At 45.9% G+C, this 11079-nt stretch overlaps 1 protein-coding gene across 24 annotated transcripts in view; it reads left to right on the top strand.

Annotated features, from left to right (window-relative positions):
• Positions 1-4584: 4584 nt before the first annotated feature.
• Positions 4585-11079, top strand: part of NRCAM (neuronal cell adhesion molecule) — a 146989-nt gene continuing 140494 nt past the window's right edge. For 22 of the 24 annotated variants that reach the window (XM_063396656.1, XM_063396654.1, XM_063396660.1 and 19 more), the window contains exon 1: positions 4585-4719. The gene's annotated coding sequence lies outside the window, so the exon portion shown is untranslated. The remainder of the gene's footprint in view (positions 4720-11079) is intronic. The other 2 variants (XM_063396637.1, XM_063396639.1) reach the window with 2 other exon arrangements.

Genomic DNA, 11079 nt, shown 5'->3' with positions numbered 1-11079 from the left:
CCCTTATCAGTCCTTCTATTACCGGCTTCAAACCTTCCCGTCCTTCTAATGAGATAGGATACTGACGCACCCGTATGGGACAATCTTCTCTTTCAATTGTAACTTTTATGGGATCAATATTCAATCCTCCCCTATTTCCTTCAGCAGCCCATACCTCCTTCTTAATTTTCTTTTCATCCTCCTGTTCTAATTTCAATATTTTAGCTGTCATCTTCCCATTTTCTGGTATAACTCCTATTCCTAATTTTATTTGGAAGTCTCGTCCCAATAAATTACTCCTTGTTCCTGGGACTAACAAAACATCTCTTATCTAAATTCTGGTATCTCTCTATATCACCGCATCCCTGATGACAGGCAAAACTCTTTTCTTGCTCCCACCACTCCACTGCATCTTTACTTACACCATGCCTTCCTGAAATATCTACCAAACAAATTCTTCTTGCTATTGTACCTTCCACAAATTCCAACTCTTCCTCCTGTCTGCATCTTCCAAAATATTTTCTACACATCTAATTTTATAACATAGACTAAGCAAATAATCCAGTGAACACTAATACTTCCCTTTCTTCACTCCTCCTCCTTCCACATCTATTCATCAGCTGTAGAAGAGACACTTAAAAGGCACTAAACACTGATTTCACATGGCCAAGCTCTCTCTCATCAAGTGAAAAACGCTTGAAAAATGTTAGCACATCAAGCAGCAGTCATTTAAAAAAGCACAGCTTCAGACACTGTCTCCTTTCCTCTCAAAAAAAACCACAAGTCTTTCCTAAAACATCCCAGAACACGTGTGCACGCTGTCTGAGTTTACAGGCTACTGATTTGAGAGAAACTGAAGGCCAGCGCATGAGAAACACTAAAAAAATCTTTAAAACTTCTAAGACCCGAGTCACTCGGTCATAAGGAAAAGAGCAGCTGCGGGCGCTGATAAGTGAGCTGGAGGAGGGGCGGGCAGGGAGCAGCGCGTCCCACGCGCGGCTCGGCGCCGCCGCCTCCACCGGGCAGCCCCGCTGCCATGGCACGGCTGTGCAGGAATGCGGCGGCCGCCCCTCTCCGCCACCGCCACCGGGGACGAGAGCCTCGCTCGTCCTCCTACTCCCGGCAGGAGAAGCGCTCGGCCACCGTCCCTCTCTGCCCACTCCCTTTCTTCCTGAGAAGATCTGTATTGACTGCGGTTTCCAAGGGAACGGCTTCCCCAACAGGAAGTGGGGAGCTTTGGAGGACTGACCACTGACCCCTGGTCCTCCAAGGACGGGGCATGGGCGGGGTCTGCCACCGGAATTCCCGAAGGGGAAGCAATTTCCGGTCTCCTCCATGTGGCCGCGCTCTCCTGCATGGCCCATGCTGGCGGCTCCAGCTGCCTCCGGCAGTCGCCCAGCACCACCGGAGCTGGAATCGCTACTGAGGCAGCTAGGGACCGGACCAACCCGCCACACGCCGACAGCGGAGGAACCGCCGCCGGGAAGGGGGGAAGGGGGGAGGGGGAGCCCGCTGCCCCGCCGCCGCCGCGAACGGGAGGAGGGTGAGGGGGAACCCGCCGCCGCCGCTGGGAGGAAGGGGTGAAGGAACCAGCCGCCCCCCCCCCCCCGCTCTGCAAGCGGAGGGGGACTCACCACCGCGGCTGGGGAGGGGAGGGGAACCGGCCGCCCTGCCGCTGCCGCTGCTGCTGGGGGGCTTTTCCAGGGTCGGCTAAGCCACCACGCGGTCACCCCCCACGTGGCTCATGGCGACTGTACTCGCCGCGGCAACGCTCAGCGCTGCTAAAACAAACTAACAAACAAATACTGGGAATGAGGTTGAAAAAGCCATTGCGGGAAAATAGCGAGAAGGACCGGGGTGGGGGCCGGGTACCGACTGAGCCGCCGCTGCGAACAGCGATGGGGGGGGAGGGGAGAAACCGGCTGGGCTGCCGCTGCGAACAGCGGACTCTTGCCTGGGATGGAAACTGGGGCAGAAACAAGCGACAAGCCAGAACCTGGGGCAAGCACAGGGACTGAGACAGGCACCAACACCGGAGCCGGCAATGCAACTCCCAAGGGACGATCTTAGGGTGGTATCTCTGTCGATGGTCTCTCCCCACTGGACTTCCATCCCTTTTCTTTCAAAATTTTCTCTTTTCTACCCATCCCTGTCTCTGTTTACCTTCCCTTTACCCCCACAAAAACTACTTTTCTCCTTTCTCCCACACTATTTCTTAATACAATTTACCTTCTCTGAGGAACTATAATAAAGCTTAAAAAATAAAAATCTACACTTTCTATACTTTCATTCATCCACATTCACTCCACTCTATTTTTCACTTACTCTCACACACAACAAAACAATCACAACTACAAGGTACCTTTTACTTTCCACACACTTTTACACTCTTTAAGAGTACCTGGCCAGAAAAATGCCCTTCATAAACCCTCAATCTGGCAGTGTTGGGGGTTCTCCCCAACCCCAGGTGCTCTTGGGTTTATTTCATAGATTCTGCAGAATTTAACATAACCCTGGATGTCTCGGAATTGCTTCCTCCAATCCAGCTGGTTTCAACCCTGGGTGCTCTCAGAATTTTCCTCAACCCAGCTAAATTCTGGGTGTTCTTGGAATATTTCTTCAACCCAGCCGATTATTAAAATAACCCGGGTGTTCTTGGAATAATTTTCCTCAACCCAGCAAAAGCTTTTAGGGTCCCCTTTTCACACACTTCTTCCGGGGGGTTCTTTCACTCCTTTTTACCATTCACTTTCGTCCCGGTGCTGGCCGCCTCCCTCGCGGGACAACGGAACCGCAGCGTAGGGGACTCCGCACTCGCTTGGAAGGTCTGGGTGTTACCCCAGCCCGCCTCTCAGGCACACACACTTTCAGCCCCCGTTCCGCGCCAAACGCCGCCACCCCCAGTCCCAGCAATTCTTACCACTCCGTTGTTCTTGGGTCTTTATTCTTCGTGTACACTTTGATGTTAGGAGCTGGTTACCGCGGTTTTTAGGGAATTCTTTCCCTTCTCTTTGCCTTATTGCCTCCTTTTTGTCCTTGGATCTTACCCCTTTCTGGGTACTCTGCGAGGAACAGAGCCGAGGCCGCCTAATGCAGGCGGGACGCGTCTCCCTGGTCTCTAATCCTCTCACAGCACTCACAGTGGGGGTATTTTAAACCATCCCTCTGCTACCAAATTGTGATAAATGCCAATCACTCGTTTTTGAAATTTATGAAAATTTAATAAAGAATAAAAATTGGTTACAAAAATTAATACAATAATAAAAGTTTAAAAAGTTTTCAGAGACAGGACAAATAATGAGGCAAATAAGAGCAAAGTAGGTAGCCCGGGTCTACCGTCCCCCCTCCCTCCCAGACAAAGGCTGTGAAGGAGAAGGGCCCCGTTAGAGAGAAGCCTCTCTATTTTTGAGGACCAACTTTAATGAATATGCATACTTTATCTAAGAAAAGCCCGTTTGCCACGAGCCTTTTGCAAAACCCCTGGCGTCCTGGAGTCTGGCTTAACCAGATAGCTTTGTGGATTCAAGGAGATATGCATGGTCTGGCTTGACCAGGGTGGTTTCGAGGAGATATGTATCTTTCCCTCTGAAACATCCAAGAGGGGTTTTTAGTCTGGCTTGTTGTAATTGTTCTCTCTGTGTAGAAACCTCTGGGTTATCTTCTCTTTGCTCTTGAGCTAAGGACAATACCTTACACACACTTCTTACTTAGATTCAATGTTAAAAACTACATTTACTATATTATTTAAAATGTTAATATTGCATAACTTTTCTACCTAGCATATTACATATAGTAAATATCTGCGTAGAGCCACACACACAATATGCCTTTTTCACATGAGCAATACTGAGCACAGCCCATAGAAGACTCAAAATTATATCAAAATGATTTCTGATGTCGTGCATTAAATGAAGTGATGTGAAAGGGAAGGAGAGGTCTGTAAGAGGTGTGTTCAGCAGAAAGCTTTATTTGGAATAAGCCCTGTTCCCGACTTTTCTTCAAACGGTGTCACGCAGAGCTTCCCTTTCAGGGATCGCATCCAAGTGCCCGCCTTCCTGAACTTGTGAACTGTAAATTTAACGAGTTCAACAGGACAATTCTCGAGTGTAAAATAATATCCTTGTCTCCAGTTTGGGAACTCGCTGAAACCATCTATTTAGAGGGGCACTGCCGGGCTAAAATAATGCGGCTATTTAAAACACCGCCCTTGCCGGGGGAGCAGCTCCGGGGGTGCCGCGGGGAGCGCTCGGCTGTCCCCGGCCGCGGGAAGACACGGGCGGGGCCCGGGGGCTGCCAGGCACGGGCGCTGCTGGAGAGGCTCAGGGCCGGGCCGCTCCGGGAGCTCCCGAGTCAGAGGTACCACGGCGACTGCACCCCGGTTTTAACCGCGGTGGCGGAGGCGGCGAGCGAAAGAGGGAGGGAGGAAAGGATGCCCAAGATGGAGGCGCCCCGCGCCCCCTCAGGTGCCAGGGACCCGCGCCCCGCCCCGGCCCCCGCGCCGCGCGCGCCCACCCCGGCGCGCTCGCGCAGACACGCGCGCCTTCCCCGCCCCTCCCGCGGGAGCGCGCCTTCCCCGCCGCGCGGCGGGGGCGGGGGCGGTGGCGGCGGGGAGGGAGGGACAGCGCGGGAGCGCGCCCGCCGCGGCTTTTCTCGCCGGGCTGCCGAGCGGGCAGCAGCAGCAGCAAGAGCGCGAGTACCCCCTTGACCCTCTTCTCCCGGGCGGAGGGGCCGCACCTTCCCGTGAGTATCGACCTGGCCATCTCTGTAACCGCGCCGCGCATCACGCTGAGGGAGCTGCCGCGCCCGCTGTCGCGCCGGTGTCACATCCCGCCGGTGTCATATCCCGCCGGTGCCACATCCATCCCTCCGCACCACCAGTGCGACATCCATCCCCCCGCACCGCCGGTGCCACATCCATCCCCCCGCACCGCCGGTGCCACATCCATTCCCCCGCACCGCCGGTGCCACATCCCCCCGCACCCGCCGCCTCGACGGCGAGGAGCCGCCTGTCCTCCGTGGGTGCCGGCGCTCTCCGAGGGGCGGGCGAGGAGGCAGCCGGTGAACCCGCCCGGTGCCGCGGCGGCCGCTGCGGGGCTTTGTTGCGGCGGCGGCCGGTGGCAGCTCCCGGGCCGGGCGGAGACGCTCCGCGGCTGCGGCGCGCCCACATCCCCGGGCAGGCTCGGTCGCCATTTCGTGCGCTGCCCGGCGGGGCGAGGGCCGGGCGTGTGCGGGGGAAGGAGCTGTCGGTGCTGAACTGCCGCGCTCCGCGTTTCGCCTCTTGCGCCTTTATTTATCACCCGTACTTTTTCTTCTTCTTCTTCTTCTTTCTTCCTCCCTCTTCACAGTTGCGGTTTTGTTTAGGTATAAAATAGTGTGTCTGAATTTCGGGCTTTTCGTGTTTTCCCTGTTTTGGCTTCTTGATGGCGATTAATGCAGAATATCGTGGTGAAGTCTGTGCTGCAAATGCACTTGTCTCTTTGGTTATAAACTAATAATTAACCAAACCTTCAGTTGCTGCTGAGGTCTTCAACACAGATGTGTTAGTTTTGAAGTCTGAAATGTATTTAAAACAAGGCTTTGGAGTCTAAGTGTAAACAGTACCTGATTAATAATGCCAAGCTGTTTAAATATTTGAGATCATAGTGTGCTTCAGTCCAGTCAATAAGGCTGTTCCATGCTGACAAGTACGCTGTGAAAGGAATGCTATTGCTTAGCTCTCTGTGTAGTTGGATAAAACAATGGAAAATGTGATATATAGCTCTACAGTGAAACCTATAGGTCATGACATGATGTTCTTTAATCCATAAAGGTCCAGCTTCTGTGTGTTTATTCAAAACAGCTTTCTACTGAGTGAAAAAGCCAGTATTAAACATCTGGGTTTCTTTTTTCTAATGTTCCCTGTCTTTGTGCATTTCTTTCTCTGTGTCTGATTATTATTCTTAATTAAATATATTGTGGACAAAGTAGATGAAACCTGAAGACTTTATTGTATCTAATAGGTGCACTATTAATAATTTCAACACCTTCCATAATTTAATGTAATAAATGTGATCATTTATGGATAGTAGTTGTATTGGTCTGTGCATAAAACAGGTCATGGTACAACATCAGAAAGCATCTGGACTGTATTTTGAGTTGAGAGAAGCTTATATGCCAAGAGGCCGATCTTGCTGCTTTTCTTTGGCAAAAGATATCAGCTGGAAAGAGGAGGATAGTTTAGTGTTATATGGCTCAAAGGACCTAGAGCTCAGAGAGCTGACTTACAGGTGCATCTTGTTAATATTTTTCTAATGCATCTGATGTTATCATTTGTGTGAATACACCTCAGGCATTTGTTTAGTTTGAATAGAAATTGCAATGCAAGTGACCAGAGCTGCTAAAGTGTGTGATGCAAAGTCTTTGAAAGTTACCTATTTGAATTTCAAAGTACTTTGAAATTCTCTTGGGTGTCTAAAATTAGCTGTCAGACTATATCAGTATAGAAATGGGAAAGTGTTACATTCTGAGAATATTGAATGTAAAGATGCAAACCCAGAAAGCTGCTTGGTGGTGACAGAAGTTGGGATCCATTGAGTGAAGTCACATTCTGGGTTGTGCAAAGGCAGTGTAGCTGAAGGAAACTGTACAGCTGTGTGATCACATCGGATGGTGGAGTAGTATATACCAGCTGGTGCCAAGGAGGGAGCTAAAATCTTCACAGCTCACAGATAAATCCACAACTAATCATACTCACATTAGTATCTTAGTTCTGTCATTAGCGTTACTGGCCACAGTAGAATTATTCAAAAGCAATAATGTTTAAGGTGAATGAGATCACCAGAATCCAAGCCTTAGATACTGTTCCTTATCTTCATGAAGAAAACATATTATTTATCACATATACCACAGCTTGTTTCAAAAAAAGGGTGGTAATAAGAAAATTTGGCTATTTTAAATGGTTTTTATTTTAAGAAAATGAAATTACAAATCCAGTGATGCATACTGATACCTCCTGCTAGCTTGTTGCACTCTGGTGTTTCTCTCTGGTGCTCAGAAAGGTGACAGCAGAAGCTTTGGTAACAAAGTTAAGAGTTTCTTGGGTTTACTGAGATGTCTCTCTAATTGTCAGATTTTATTATTTTGAGGATTCAGATTTCAAGTCAGGAAATGGTAATGCATGTTGTCCATTCTTCTTGCTTTAGCAAAATGACTAGCCATGGACATAAAAGATATTGAATACACTAAGGTTTTGGCATTTTTAAAACAGATTGTTGCACAGCTCAAATAGCTCAATCAGCCTAAAATTAAATGTCTTGCCTGCACCTGTGAAGTTGCTGTTATTCTATGTAGTTTTATTAATCTGTCTCAAATCATCTTGAATTGTGATTACTTAACTTCCATTGTATTGAAATAGTACAGTAAAATTGTGCCGTTCAATTTTCACTGGACTTGTTAATTTTTTCATGGTTTTTGAACAGAGTTGGTAAAATGGGTAGTCAAACAGAGGAAAGTATATCTTGGTAATGAAAGCCGAGGGAATAATGTAGGAGGTATGGTGTTGGGCAATATGCAGTGAATTTGATTTTGCCTTCCTGAGTGGGCTGATAGTATTTAAAAAATTCCATTATACTTTCTCTGCAGTGATAATTTGTTGCATTTTAAATTGGTAAGTGTGTGTATTGCCCATTCAGTTCAGTATTAAAGACATTGCAACTTCTGGATTTATGAACACCATCTCATAAATGTAATATTAAGGGAATTTGTAAAGAGTTAATCTCTAATAATAAGATTAAGATGATGCACTGCAAGTTTTGTCCTGCAGTTTGTTAACCAGGAAAGGATAGTTGCAAGCTAGCTATATTGCTTTCTTCTGAGTTACTGGAGGCTGGCTGAGCTTTCAGTTATTTACCTCAATAGAAAACTGAAAGGGAAAAAGTGAACAAAGGAGGTCTGTTTTGCCTGTCCCACTTGCTGGGCTGTTGTCTTTGCCCTTTTCAGTGAAGGAGGGGGTAGAGCTGGGTCAGAGTTGAAGAAGACTGAAAAGGAATTCGAGTCTTATATTGAAATGTGAATGATAGCTTAGTTTGAGCGCCGAACACATTTGTTTGAATTGATTTTTTTCTGTCTGCGGGAGCTTTAACTGACAGATGGTGATGGACTGGCATACAGACTGCTAGAAGGTACAGCTAGATATGTGTTCAGACCCTGATTAGACGCTCAGTAAACAAGTGCATATCTGATGAGACTTTTAATACTGCAGATACTGATGCTAGACACTGTGTGACACACTAGACATTTGATTGTGTGAATTAAGGGCAGACCCCTGCAGCTGGCATACATTCAGGCTTACTTGTCTAGCCTAATTGCATTGCAAATACTCTTCTGGATTGATCTTTAGCTTCTCCCTTCTAGTAAATGTTGAATAAGTACAGAAATGTTTGTCTGGATCCTCTATTAACTGTTGTTAAGAAGCTTTCAATTTTTGTTTTGGTTTGCTTTATGAACTGGGATCTATCTTAGTATTCATTTAGTGAAAACACTGTTTTCCTACACTGTTTTGGTTTTGAAATGGCTCAATTCATAATGTGATTACAGCTTTCCCCTTGTTAACTTTTTAGTATGGAGGCATAACAGCTTGAATTATAAAATGTTTCTGTAAGAGCTCACAGTACCCCCATTCTCCTTTAAGCAACTAAACTTTATGTAAGAAAGCAGCATTTTATGTAGAGCATCTCAGACGCATGAAAATAGCCAAGAGAGAAGAAAAAGGCTAGTTCAAATTATGAGGACGTGAAAACTTTAAAAAACAGCCTCATTAGAAAGGAACTGGCTGTCTAAATTGTCAGTTACATCAGATGGAATTGGTACAGATGTTGTCTCTCTAAATTCTGGAAATACTCAAGTAAGACTGCTGAATTTGGATGCATCCCAGTTGGAATTAAGTTGCCCTTATACTGTGTCTGCACCATTAAGTATACATAACCTTTTAATTTACTTGGGTTTAAAGTATGTAATTGTTACTGTTCAACAACTTGTTTGAGGAAAAAGAAAAAAAAAGCTGATCCATAACTTCCTGCTTGTATGAGTTAGTCTTTGGCCACTAATTAGGTTTTTCTAGACAGCCAACCAAAATATTAACATACCATTTTCCTTTAGATGGTTAACCTAAGTGAGGACATGACAGTGTTTATATATGAATATGGACTGTCTTTGTCTGATCTGTGCCTCTGACTTCAAACTTTCTTTTCTCTGTGTTTTCAGTGCTGCTGTGTTTGTCCAGCATGATTCTGAGGGTTCATGTGAAGGACTGCCTTTACAATGTCACAACACTGCAGGGCTCTGTGTGTGTCTGTGTGTTTGCAAAGGCAGTGTGTAATCACTGAGTGCAGAAGTCAGCCTTTGTACAGGATTTGGAGTCAGGAAGCAGTTCTGCTGGGGGAGGACAATTCCATGGAAGGTGCTGGCCAAGGGAAGGCTTTCCCACTGAGTATTGCAGCAGGGTAGTAGAAAGCAACAAAATTCAAAAGAAGAGGAAAAACAAATCTTGAGAGACACCACTTTTCAAGAATGTTTTAAGCGTTAAGTGGTGTTCATCAGTAGGTTTGTACACAAGTTACCCTTTGTTACAAGACTGATGGTTCTTTTCTTGTTTCTCTAGTATTTAGAAGGACTAAAAAGTAGAGTTTCCCACCCTCCTGTTGTTCATATCTCTAAGACAATCAAAATGCAGGAGATGCTTGATGTGCATTCCTTCTTAGAATTTTCAAATGATAGCAGGAAGAGGAAAGCTTGGCCACAGCTCTTCTTTGGGTGTGATAAACAGGTTTAGTGACTTGGTTACTGCCGCTTTGAGTAGGCTGGAATCTGTGGCTTCCTCCACTCAGCCCCAACACCACCTGTAGAACAGTGCTGTGGTCTCTGGACAAACTGAATATATTCTAGGAAGTTAAATTCTCCTGCATTGGTGCTCTTTTGAAATGGAAGTAATTTTTAAATTGTGAGCTCAGCTGAATTTGGTATATTTTGTTGCATTTGTTACGTGGCAACAAAAAAATCAAAGCCTGGTTTTCCCATTGAATGAGATGAGATGTTGATAGGCTGCTCTAGCCATTTTACTGATTTTTTATCTCTTCTGACTAAGTAATTCCTACCGAAGCTCAGAAAAGCAAGATACATTCCTTTTCCTTTCCCATCCTTTCAAAATTGTACAGGATTTGAATAAGTTTACAAGAGAGAACTCTTCATTAAAAGAGAAGAGAACATAAAGGGAGTTTTGCATGCAATGCTGAATACACTGGAGCCTCTAGGCATTCTCGACTCTTGGAACTGTAAGTTTTGTGTTCTGGTCCAGCTGCTGTGAAGAGCTGTGTTCTCTCAATGGAGGGAAGGTTTTTTTTTTCAATGAGAACAATCAGCCATTGGAACAATCTCCCCAGGCAAGTGGTTCGTTCCCCAACACTGGACACATTTAAGATGCATCTGGACAGACTGTTGGGACATCTTGTCTAGACTGTGCTTTTGCCAAGAAAAGCTGAACCAGAGCTCCCTGAGATCATTTTCCAACATGGTGTTTCTATGGTTCTGTGCTATATTCTTGAGGCTCTTACAGATAATCCACACTCTTCTAAGCTTTCTGTTGCAGGTGTCATTATTATTTCCTTGGCCTAGGTTTGGTTAGGGCATAGAGGCAGATAAGAAGTATAACAATTGCTGCAACTCAGTCTGTGTAATACTGCAAGGGTGTTTGGAACAACTTTGGGCTTGTGAAGGAACTCATTTGTATTGGAGCTGTATGTACCTTATGTAGAGTTTGGTTTGCTTTTTGCCTACTGGAGTGATTGTGTCTTTTAGTTTCTGTACAGTGCAGCTCTGACACCTGTAATGTGAGAATCATCTTTCAAATATCCCTGTTTTCCCTCACAAGCATTTCATGTATTTATGGAGCTTGGAGTCTAGTAGCCAACATTTCAATGTATTACAAGGTGCAACATCTTTCCTAGACAACAACAGACTTATAATCTCAATATAAATTTAAACTTCAGGTTTCTGGTTTTGTTCTTTCCTGTAGTTGGAGTGATTTAAAATTATGTCTAAATTTGGTTCTAGACAGGGACAAAATGA

The sequence above is a fragment of the Prinia subflava genome, chromosome 4 (assembly GCF_021018805.1).
Source record: "Prinia subflava isolate CZ2003 ecotype Zambia chromosome 4, Cam_Psub_1.2, whole genome shotgun sequence".
In the NCBI taxonomy this organism is placed as follows: domain Eukaryota; kingdom Metazoa; phylum Chordata; class Aves; order Passeriformes; family Cisticolidae; genus Prinia; species Prinia subflava.
This window is presented reverse-complemented; position numbering and strand designations above follow the sequence as displayed.